Source organism: Labrus mixtus, chromosome 13, assembly GCF_963584025.1.
Source record: "Labrus mixtus chromosome 13, fLabMix1.1, whole genome shotgun sequence".
NCBI lineage: Eukaryota > Metazoa > Chordata > Actinopteri > Labriformes > Labridae > Labrus > Labrus mixtus.
The window spans coordinates 29,016,430-29,029,066 of NC_083624.1; positions in this window are offsets into that span (position 1 = coordinate 29,016,430).

Below are 12,637 nucleotides of genomic sequence, written 5' to 3' on the forward strand. Positions count from 1 at the left end.
TGAAAATGTTCGACTTTTTTGTAGCCGAAATCCTGTCGTGAAAATTTTCAACTTTTTTGAAGCCGAAATCTTTCCATGAAAATTTTAAACTTTTTTGAAGCCGAAATCTTTTCATGAAAATTTTCAACTTTTTTGAAGCCGAAATCTTTTCATGAAAATTTTCAACTTTTTTGAAGCTGAAATACTTCATAAAAATGTTCGACTTTTTTAATGCCGAAATCCTGTCGTGAAAATTTTCAACTTTTTTGAATCCGAAATACTTCATGAAAATTTTCAACTTTTTTGAAGCCGAAATACTTCATGAAAATGTTGGACTTTTTTAAAGTCGAAATCCTGTCGTGAAAATTTTCAACTCTTTTGAAGCCGAAATCTTTTCATGAAAATTTTCAACTTTTTTGAAGCCGAAATCTTTTCATGAAAATTTTCAACTTTTTTGAAGCTGAATTACTTCATGAAAATGTTCAACTTTTTTAAAGCCGAAATCCTGTCGTGAAAATTTTCAACTTTTTTGAAGCCGAAATCTTTTCATGAAAATTTTCAACTTTTTTGAAGCCGAAATCTTTTCATGAAAATTTTCAACTTTTTTTAAGCTGAAATACTTCATGAAAATGTTCGACTTTTTTAAAGCCGAAATCCTGTCGTGAAAATTTTCAACTTTTTTGAATCCGAAATACTTCATGAAAATGTTCGACTTTTTTAAAGCCGAAATCCTGTCGTGAAAATTTTCAACTTTTTTGAAACCGAAATCTTTTCATGAAAATTTTCAACTTTTTTGAAGCTGAAATACTTCATGAAAATGTTGGACTTTTTTAAAGTCGAAATCCTGTCGTGAAAATTTTCAACTCTTTTGAAGCCGAAATCTTTTCATGAAAATTTTCAACTTTTTTGAAGCCGAAATCTTTTCATGAAAATTTTCAACTTTTTTGAAGCTGAATTACTTCATGAAAATGTTCGACTTTTTTAAAGCCGAAATCCTGTCGTGAAAATTTTCAACTTTTTTGAAGCCGAAATCTTTTCATGAAAATTTTCAACTTTTTTGAAGCCGAAATCTTTTCATGAAAACTTTCAACTTTTTTTAAGCTGAAATACTTCATGAAAATGTTCGACTTTTTTAAAGCCGAAATCCTGTCGTGAAAATTTTCAACTTTTTTGAAGCCGAAATACTTCATGAAAATGTTCGACTTTTTTGTAGCCGAAATCCTGTCGTGAAAATTTTCAACTTTTTTGAAGCCGAAATCTTTTCATGAAAATTTTAAACTTTTTTGAAGCCGAAATCTTTTCATGAAAATTTTCAACTTTTTTGAAGCCGAAATCTTTTCATGAAAATTTTCAACTTTTTTGAAGCCGAAATCTTTTCATGAAAATTTTCAACTTTTTTGAAGCTGAATTACTTCATGAAAATGTTGGACTTTTTTAAAGTCGAAATCCTGTCGTGCAAATTTTCAATTCTTTTGAAGCCGAAATCTTTTCATGAAAATTTTCAACTTTTTTGAAGCCGAAATCTTTTCATGAAAATTTTCAACTTTTTTGAAGCTGAATTACTTCATGAAAATGTTTGACTTTTTTGAAGCCGAAATCCTGTCGTGAAAATGTTCAACTTTTTTGAAGCCGAAATCTTTTCATGAAAATTTTCAACTTTTTTGAAACCGAAATCTTTTCATGAAAATTTTCAACTTTTTTTAAGCTGAAATACTTCATGAAAATGTTCGACTTTTTTAAAGCCGAAATCCTGTCGTGAAAATTTTCAACTTTTTTGAAGCCGAAATCTTTTCATGAAAATTTTCAACTTTTTTGAAGCCGAAATCTTTTCATGAAAATTTTAAACTTTTTTGAAGCCGAAATCTTTTCATGAAAATTTTCAACTTTTTTGAAGCTGAAATACTTCATAAAAATGTTCGACTTTTTTAACGCCGAAATCCTGTCGTGAAAATTTTCAACTTTTTTGAATCCGAAATACTTCATGAAAATTTTCAACTTTTTTGAAGCCGAAATACTTCATGAAAATGTTGGACTTTTTTAAAGTCGAAATCCTGTCGTGAAAATTTTCAACTCTTTTGAAGCCGAAATCTTTTCATGAAAATTTTCAACATTTTTGAAGCCGAAATCTTTTCATGAAAATTTTCAACTTTTTTGAAGCTGAATTACTTCATGAAAATGTTCGACTTTTTTAAAGCCGAAATCCTGTCGTGAAAATTTTCAACTTTTTTGAAGCCGAAATCTTTTCATGAAAATTTTCAACTTTTTTGAAGCCGAAATCTTTTCATGAAAATTTTCAACTTTTTTTAAGCTGAAATACTATATGAAAATGTTCGACTTTTTTAAAGCCGAAATCCTGTCGTGAAAATTTTCAACTTTTTTGAATCCGAAATACTTCATGAAAATGTTCGACTTTTTTAAAGCCGAAATCCTGTCCTGAAAATTTTCAACTTTTTTGAAGCCGAAATCTTTTCATGAAAATTTTCAACTTTTTTTAAGCTGAAATACTTCATGAAAATGTTCGACTTTTTTAAAGCCGAAATCCTGTCGTGAAAATTTTCAACTCTTTTGAAGCCGAAATCTTTTCATGAAAATTTTCAACTTTTTTGAAGCCGAAATCTTTTCATGAAAATTTTCAACTTTTTTGAAGCTGAATTACTTCATGAAAATGTTCGACTTTTTTAAAGCCGAAATCCTGTCCTGAAAATTTTCAACTTTTTTGAAGCCGAAATCTTTTCATGAAAATTTTCAACTTTTTTTAAGCTGAAATACTTCATGAAAATGTTCGACTTTTTTAAAGCCGAAATCCTGTCGTGAAAATTTTCAACTTTTTTGAAACCGAAATCTTTTCATGAAAATGTTCAACTTTTTTGAAGCTGAAATACTTCATGAAAATGTTCGACTTTTTTAAAGCCGAAATCCTATCGTGAAAATTTTCAACTTTTTGAATCCGAAATACTTCATGAAAATGTTCGACTTTTTTAAAGCCGAAATCCTGTCGTGAAAATTTTCAACTTTTTTGAAACCGAAATCTTTTCATGAAAATTTTCAACTTTTTTTAAGCTGAAATACTTCATGAAAATGTTCGACTTTTTTAAAGCCGAAATCCTGTCGTGAAAATTTTCAACTTTTTTGAAGCCGAAATCTTTTCATGAAAATTTTCAACTTTTTTGAAACCGAAATCTTTTCATGAAAATTTTCAACTTTTTTGAAGCTGAATTACTTCATGAAAATGTTCGACTTTTTTAAAGCCGAAATCCTGTCGTGAAAATTTTCAACTTTTTTGAAGCCGAAAACTTTTCATGAAAATTTTCAACTTTTTTGAAGCCGAAATCTTTTCATGAAAACTTTCAACTTTTTTTAAGCTGAAATACTTCATGAAAATGTTCGACTTTTTCAAAGCCGAAATCCTGTCGTGAAAATTTTCAACTTTTTTGAATCCGAAATACTTCATGAAAATGTTCGACTTTTTTGTAGCCGAAATCCTGTCGTGAAAATTTTCAACTTTTTTGAAGCCGAAATCTTTCCATGAAAATTTTAAACTTTTTTGAAGCCGAAATCTTTTCATGAAAATTTTCAACTTTTTTGAAGCCGAAATCTTTTCATGAAAATTTTCAACTTTTTTGAAGCTGAAATACTTCATAAAAATGTTCGACTTTTTTAACGCCGAAATCCTGTCGTGAAAATTTTCAACTTTTTTGAATCCGAAATACTTCATGAAAATTTTCAACTTTTTTGAAGCCGAAATACTTCATGAAAATGTTGGACTTTTTTAAAGTCGAAATCCTATCGTGAAAATGTTCAACTCTTTTGAAGCCGAAATCTTTTCATGAAAATTTTCAACTTTTTTGAAGCCGAAATCTTTTCATGAAAATTTTCAACTTTTTTGAAGCTGAATTACTTCATGAAAATGTTCAACTTTTTTAAAGCCGAAATCCTGTCGTGAAAATTTTCAACTTTTTTGAAGCCGAAATCTTTTCATGAAAATTTTCAACTTTTTTGAAGCCGAAATCTTTTCATGAAAATTTTCAACTTTTTTTAAGCTGAAATACTTCATGAAAATGTTCGACTTTTTTAAAGCCGAAATCCTGTCGTGAAAATTTTCAACTTTTTTGAAACCGAAATCTTTTCATGAAAATTTTCAACTTTTTTTAAGCTGAAATACTTCATGAAAATGTTTGACTTTTTTAAAGCCGAAATCCTGTCGTGAAAATTTTCAACTTTTTTGAATCCGAAATACTTCATGAAAATGTTCGACTTTTTTAAAGCCGAAATCCTGTCGTGAAAATTTTCAACTCTTTTGAAGCCGAAATCTTTTCATGAAAATTTTCAACTTTTTTGAAGCCGAAATCTTTTCATGAAAATTTTCAACTTTTTTGAAGCTGAATTACTTCATGAAAATGTTCGACTTTTTTAAAGCCGAAATCCTGTCCTGAAAATTTTCAACTTTTTTGAAGCCGAAATCTTTTCATGAAAATTTTCAACTTTTTTTAAGCTGAAATACTTCATGAAAATGTTCGACTTTTTTAAAGCCGAAATCCTGTCGTGAAAATTTTCAACTTTTTTGAAACCGAAATCTTTTCATGAAAATGTTCAACTTTTTTGAAGCTGAAATACTTCATGAAAATGTTCGACTTTTTTAAAGCCGAAATCCTATCGTGAAAATTTTCAACTTTTTGAATCCGAAATACTTCATGAAAATGTTCGACTTTTTTAAAGCCGAAATCCTGTCGTGAAAATTTTCAACTTTTTTGAAACCGAAATCTTTTCATGAAAATTTTCAACTTTTTTTAAGCTGAAATACTTCATGAAAATGTTCGACTTTTTTAAAGCCGAAATCCTGTCGTGAAAATTTTCAACTTTTTTGAAGCCGAAATCTTTTCATGAAAATTTTCAACTTTTTTGAAACCGAAATCTTTTCATGAAAATTTTCAACTTTTTTGAAGCTGAATTACTTCATGAAAATGTTCGACTTTTTTAAAGCCGAAATCCTGTCGTGAAAATTTTCAACTTTTTTGAAGCCGAAAACTTTTCATGAAAATTTTCAACTTTTTTGAAGCCGAAATCTTTTCATGAAAACTTTCAACTTTTTTTAAGCTGAAATAATTCATGAAAATGTTCGACTTTTTCAAAGCCGAAATCCTGTCGTGAAAATTTTCAACTTTTTTGAATCCGAAATACTTCATGAAAATGTTCGACTTTTTTGTAGCCGAAATCCTGTCGTGAAAATTTTCAACTTTTTTGAAGCCGAAATCTTTCCATGAAAATTTTAAACTTTTTTGAAGCCGAAATCTTTTCATGAAAATTTTCAACTTTTTTGAAGCCGAAATCTTTTCATGAAAATTTTCAACTTTTTTGAAGCTGAAATACTTCATAAAAATGTTCGACTTTTTTAACGCCGAAATCCTGTCGTGAAAATTTTCAACTTTTTTGAATCCGAAATACTTCATGAAAATTTTCAACTTTTTTGAAGCCGAAATACTTCATGAAAATGTTGGACTTTTTTAAAGTCGAAATCCTATCGTGAAAATGTTCAACTCTTTTGAAGCCGAAATCTTTTCATGAAAATTTTCAACTTTTTTGAAGCCGAAATCTTTTCATGAAAATTTTCAACTTTTTTGAAGCTGAATTACTTCATGAAAATGTTCAACTTTTTTAAAGCCGAAATCCTGTCGTGAAAATTTTCAACTTTTTTGAAGCCGAAATCTTTTCATGAAAATTTTCAACTTTTTTGAAGCCGAAATCTTTTCATGAAAATTTTCAACTTTTTTTAAGCTGAAATACTTCATGAAAATGTTCGACTTTTTTAAAGCCGAAATCCTGTCGTGAAAATTTTCAACTTTTTTGAAACCGAAATCTTTTCATGAAAATTTTCAACTTTTTTTAAGCTGAAATACTTCATGAAAATGTTTGACTTTTTTAAAGCCGAAATCCTGTCGTGAAAATTTTCAACTTTTTTGAATCCGAAATACTTCATGAAAATGTTCGACTTTTTTAAAGCCGAAATCCTGTCGTGAAAATTTTCAACTTTTTTGAAGCCGAAATCTTTTCATGAAAATTTTCAACTTTTTTTAAGCTGAAATACTTCATGAAAATGTTCGACTTTTTTAAAGCCGAAATCCTGTCGTGAAAATTTTCAACTTTTTTGAATCCGAAATACTTCATGAAAACGTTCGACTTTTTTATAGCCGAAATCCTGTCGTGAAAATTTTCAACTTTTTTGAAACCGAAATCTTTTCATGAAAATTTTCAACTTTTTTGAAGCTGAAATACTTCATAAAAATGTTCGACTTTTTTAACGCCGAAATCCTGTCGTGAAAATTTTCAACTTTTTTGAATCAGAAATACTTCATGAAAATTTTCAACTTTTTTGAAGCCGAAATACTTCATGAAAATGTTGGACTTTTTTAAAGTCGAAATCCTGTCGTGAAAATTTTCAACTCTTTTGAAGCCGAAATCTTTTCATGAAAATTTTCAACTTTTTTGAAGCCGAAATCTTTTCATGAAAATTTTCAACTTTTTTGAAGCTGAATTACTTCATGAAAATGTTCGACTTTTTTAAAGCCGAAATCCTGTCGTGAAAATTTTCAACTTTTTTGAAGCCGAAATCTTTTCATGAAAATTTTCAACTTTTTTGAAGCTGAATTACTTCATGAAAATGTTCGACTTTTTTAAAGCCGAAATCCTGTCGTGAAAATTTTCAACTTTTTTGAAGCCGAAATCTTTTCATGAAAATTTTCAACTTTTTTGAAGCCGAAATCTTTTCATGAAAACTTTCAACTTTTTTTAAGCTGAAATACTTCATGAAAATGTTCGACTTTTTTAAAGCCGAAATCCTGTCGTGAAAATTTTCAACTTTTTTGAATCCGAAATACTTCATGAAAATGTTCGACTTTTTTGTAGCCGAAATCCTGTCGTGAAAATTTTCAACTTTTTTGAAGCCGAAATCTTTTCATGAAAATTTTCAACTTTTTTGAAGCCGAAATCTTTTCATGAAAATTTTCAACTTTTTTGAAGCTGAATTACTTCATGAAAATGTTCGACTTTTTTAAAGCCGAAATCCTGTCGTGAAAATTTTCAACTTTTTTGAAGCCGAAATCTTTTCATGAAAATTTTCAACTTTTTTGAAGCCGAAATCTTTTCATGAAAACTTTCAACTTTTTTTAAGCTGAAATACTTCATGAAAATGTTCGACTTTTTTAAAGCCGAAATCCTGTCGTGAAAATTTTCAACTTTTTTGAAGCCGAAATACTTCATGAAAATGTTCGACTTTTTTGTAGCCGAAATCCTGTCGTGAAAATTTTCAACTTTTTTGAAGCCGAAATCTTTTCATGAAAATTTTAAACTTTTTTGAAGCCGAAATCTTTTCATGAAAATTTTCAACTTTTTTGAAGCCGAAATCTTTTCATGAAAATTTTCAACTTTTTTGAAGCTGAATTACTTCATGAAAATGTTGGACTTTTTTAAAGTCGAAATCCTGTCGTGCAAATTTTCAACTCTTTTGAAGCCGAAATCTTTTCATGAAAATTTTCAACTTTTTTGAAGCCGAAATCTTTTCATGAAAATTTTCAACTTTTTTGAAGCTGAATTACTTCATGAAAATGTTTGACTTTTTTGAAGCCGAAATCCTGTCGTGAAAATGTTCAACTTTTTTGAAGCCGAAATCTTTTCATGAAAATTTTCAACTTTTTTGAAACCGAAATCTTTTCATGAAAATTTTCAACTTTTTTTAAGCTGAAATACTTCATGAAAATGTTCGACTTTTTTAAAGCCGAAATCCTGTCGTGAAAACTTTCAACTTTTTTGAAGCCGAAATCTTTTCATGAAAATTTTCAACTTTTTTGAAGCCGAAATCTTTTCATGAAAATTTTAAACTTTTTTGAAGCCGAAATCTTTTCATGAAAATTTTCAACTTTTTTGAAGCTGAAATACTTCATAAAAATGTTCGACTTTTTTAACGCCGAAATCCTGTCGTGAAAATTTTCAACTTTTTTGAATCCGAAATACTTCATGAAAATTTTCAACTTTTTTGAAGCCGAAATACTTCATGAAAATGTTGGACTTTTTTAAAGTCGAAATCCTGTCGTGAAAATTTTCAACTTTTTTGAAGCCGAAATCTTTTCATGAAAATTTTCAACTTTTTTGAAGCCGAAATCTTTTCATGAAAATTTTAAACTTTTTTGAAGCCGAAATCTTTTCATGAAAATTTTCAACTTTTTTGAAGCTGAAATACTTCATAAAAATGTTCGACTTTTTTAACGCCGAAATCCTGTCGTGAAAATTTTCAACTTTTTTGAATCCGAAATACTTCATGAAAATTTTCAACTTTTTTGAAGCCGAAATACTTCATGAAAATGTTGGACTTTTTTAAAGTCGAAATCCTGTCGTGAAAATTTTCAACTCTTTTGAAGCCGAAATCTTTTCATGAAAATTTTCAACATTTTTGAAGCCGAAATCTTTTCATGAAAATTTTCAACTTTTTTGAAGCTGAATTACTTCATGAAAATGTTCGACTTTTTTAAAGCCGAAATCCTGTCGTGAAAATTTTCAACTTTTTTGAAGCCGAAATCTTTTCATGAAAATTTTCAACTTTTTTGAAGCCGAAATCTTTTCATGAAAATTTTCAACTTTTTTTAAGCTGAAATAATATATGAAAATGTTCGACTTTTTTAAAGCCGAAATCCTGTCGTGAAAATTTTCAACTTTTTTGAATCCGAAATACTTCATGAAAATGTTCGACTTTTTTAAAGCCGAAATCCTGTCCTGAAAATTTTCAACTTTTTTGAAGCCGAAATCTTTTCATGAAAATTTTCAACTTTTTTTAAGCTGAAATACTTCATGAAAATGTTCGACTTTTTTAAAGCCGAAATCCTGTCGTGAAAATTTTCAACTCTTTTGAAGCCGAAATCTTTTCATGAAAATTTTCAACTTTTTTGAAGCCGAAATCTTTTCATGAAAATTTTCAACTTTTTTGAAGCTGAATTACTTCATGAAAATGTTCGACTTTTTTAAAGCCGAAATCCTGTCCTGAAAATTTTCAACTTTTTTGAAGCCGAAATCTTTTCATGAAAATTTTCAACTTTTTTTAAGCTGAAATACTTCATGAAAATGTTCGACTTTTTTAAAGCCGAAATCCTGTCGTGAAAATTTTCAACTTTTTTGAAACCGAAATCTTTTCATGAAAATGTTCAACTTTTTTGAAGCTGAAATACTTCATGAAAATGTTCGACTTTTTTAAAGCCGAAATCCTATCGTGAAAATTTTCAACTTTTTGAATCCGAAATACTTCATGAAAATGTTCGACTTTTTTAAAGCCGAAATCCTGTCGTGAAAATTTTCAACTTTTTTGAAACCGAAATCTTTTCATGAAAATTTTCAACTTTTTTTAAGCTGAAATACTTCATGAAAATGTTCGACTTTTTTAAAGCCGAAATCCTGTCGTGAAAATTTTCAACTTTTTTGAAGCCGAAATCTTTTCATGAAAATTTTCAACTTTTTTGAAGACGAAATCTTTTCATGAAAATTTTCAACTTTTTTGAAGCCGAAATCTTTTCATGAAAATTTTCAACTTTTTTGAAACCGAAATCTTTTCATGAAAATTTTCAACTTTTTTGAAGCTGAATTACTTCATGAAAATGTTCGACTTTTTTAAAGCCGAAATCCTGTCGTGAAAATTTTCAACTTTTTTGAAGCCGAAAACTTTTCATGAAAATTTTCAACTTTTTTGAAGCCGAAATCTTTTCATGAAAACTTTCAACTTTTTTTAAGCTGAAATACTTCATGAAAATGTTCGACTTTTTCAAAGCCGAAATCCTGTCGTGAAAATTTTCAACTTTTTTGAATCCGAAATACTTCATGAAAATGTTCGACTTTTTTGTAGCCGAAATCCTGTCGTGAAAATTTTCAACTTTTTTGAAGCCGAAATCTTTCCATGAAAATTTTAAACTTTTTTGAAGCCGAAATCTTTTCATGAAAATTTTCAACTTTTTTGAAGCCGAAATCTTTTCATGAAAATTTTCAACTTTTTTGAAGCTGAAATACTTCATAAAAATGTTCGACTTTTTTAACGCCGAAATCCTGTCGTGAAAATTTTCAACTTTTTTGAATCCGAAATACTTCATGAAAATTTTCAACTTTTTTGAAGCCGAAATACTTCATGAAAATGTTGGACTTTTTTAAAGTCGAAATCCTATCGTGAAAATGTTCAACTCTTTTGAAGCCGAAATCTTTTCATGAAAATTTTCAACTTTTTTGAAGCCGAAATCTTTTCATGAAAATTTTCAACTTTTTTGAAGCTGAATTACTTCATGAAAATGTTCAACTTTTTTAAAGCCGAAATCCTGTCGTGAAAATTTTCAACTTTTTTGAAGCCGAAATCTTTTCATGAAAATTTTCAACTTTTTTGAAGCCGAAATCTTTTCATGAAAATTTTCAACTTTTTTTAAGCTGAAATACTTCATGAAAATGTTCGACTTTTTTAAAGCCGAAATCCTGTCGTGAAAATTTTCAACTTTTTTGAAACCGAAATCTTTTCATGAAAATTTTCAACTTTTTTTAAGCTGAAATACTTCATGAAAATGTTCGACTTTTTTAAAGCCGAAATCCTGTCGTGAAAATTTTCAACTTTTTTGAATCCGAAATACTTCATGAAAATGTTCGACTTTTTTAAAGCCGAAATCCTGTCGTGAAAATTTTCAACTTTTTTGAAGCCGAAATCTTTTCATGAAAATTTTCAACTTTTTTTAAGCTGAAATACTTCATGAAAATGTTCGACTTTTTTAAAGCCGAAATCCTGTCGTGAAAATTTTCAACTTTTTTGAATCCGAAATACTTCATGAAAACGTTCGACTTTTTTATAGCCGAAATCCTGTCGTGAAAATTTTCAACTTTTTTGAAACCGAAATCTTTTCATGAAAATTTTCAACTTTTTTGAAGCTGAAATACTTCATAAAAATGTTCGACTTTTTTAACGCCGAAATCCTGTCGTGAAAATTTTCAACTTTTTTGAATCAGAAATACTTCATGAAAATTTTCAACTTTTTTGAAGCCGAAATACTTCATGAAAATGTTGGACTTTTTTAAAGTCGAAATCCTGTCGTGAAAATTTTCAACTCTTTTGAAGCCGAAATCTTTTCATGAAAATTTTAAACTTTTTTGAAGCCGAAATCTTTTCATGAAAATTTTCAACTTTTTTGAAGCCGAAATCTTTTCATGAAAATTTTCAACTTTTTTGAAGCTGAAATACTTCATGAAAATTTTCAACTTTTTTGAAGCCGAAATCTTTTCATGAAAATTTTCAACTTTTTTGAAGCTGAATTACTTCATGAAAATGTTCGACTTTTTTAAAGCCGAAATCCTGTCGTGAAAATTTTCAACTTTTTTGAAGCCGAAATCTTTTCATGAAAATTTTCAACTTTTTTGAAGCCGAAATCTTTTCATGAAAATTTTCAACTTTTTTTAAGCTGAAATACTATATGAAAATGTTCGACTTTTTTAAAGCCGAAATCCTGTCGTGAAAATTTTCAACTTTTTTGAATCCGAAATACTTCATGAAAATGTTCGACTTTTTTAAAGCCGAAATCCTGTCCTGAAAATTTTCAACTTTTTTGAAGCCGAAATCTTTTCATGAAAATTTTCAACTTTTTTTAAGCTGAAATACTTCATGAAAATGTTCGACTTTTTTAAAGCCGAAATCCTGTCGTGAAAATTTTCAACTCTTTTGAAGCCGAAATCTTTTCATGAAAATTTTCAACTTTTTTGAAGCCGAAATCTTTTCATGAAAATTTTCAACTTTTTTGAAGCTGAATTACTTCATGAAAATGTTCGACTTTTTTAAAGCCGAAATCCTGTCCTGAAAATTTTCAACTTTTTTGAAGCCGAAATCTTTTCATGAAAATTTTCAACTTTTTTTAAGCTGAAATACTTCATGAAAATGTTCGACTTTTTTAAAGCCGAAATCCTGTCGTGAAAATTTTCAACTTTTTTGAAACCGAAATCTTTTCATGAAAATGTTCAACTTTTTTGAAGCTGAAATACTTCATGAAAATGTTCGACTTTTTTAAAGCCGAAATCCTATCGTGAAAATTTTCAACTTTTTGAATCCGAAATACTTCATGAAAATGTTCGACTTTTTTAAAGCCGAAATCCTGTCGTGAAAATTTTCAACTTTTTTGAAACCGAAATCTTTTCATGAAAATTTTCAACTTTTTTTAAGCTGAAATACTTCATGAAAATGTTCGACTTTTTTAAAGCCGAAATCCTGTCGTGAAAATTTTCAACTTTTTTGAAGCCGAAATCTTTTCATGAAAATTTTCAACTTTTTTGAAGACGAAATCTTTTCATGAAAATTTTCAACTTTTTTGAAGCCGAAATCTTTTCATGAAAATTTTCAACTTTTTTGAAACCGAAATCTTTTCATGAAAATTTTCAACTTTTTTGAAGCTGAATTACTTCATGAAAATGTTCGACTTTTTTAAAGCCGAAATCCTGTCGTGAAAATTTTCAACTTTTTTGAAGCCGAAAACTTTTCATGAAAATTTTCAACTTTTTTGAAGCCGAAATCTTTTCATGAAAACTTTCAACTTTTTTTAAGCTGAAATACTTCATGAAAATGTTCGACTTTTTCAAAGCCGAAATCCTGTCGTGAAAATTTTCAACTTTT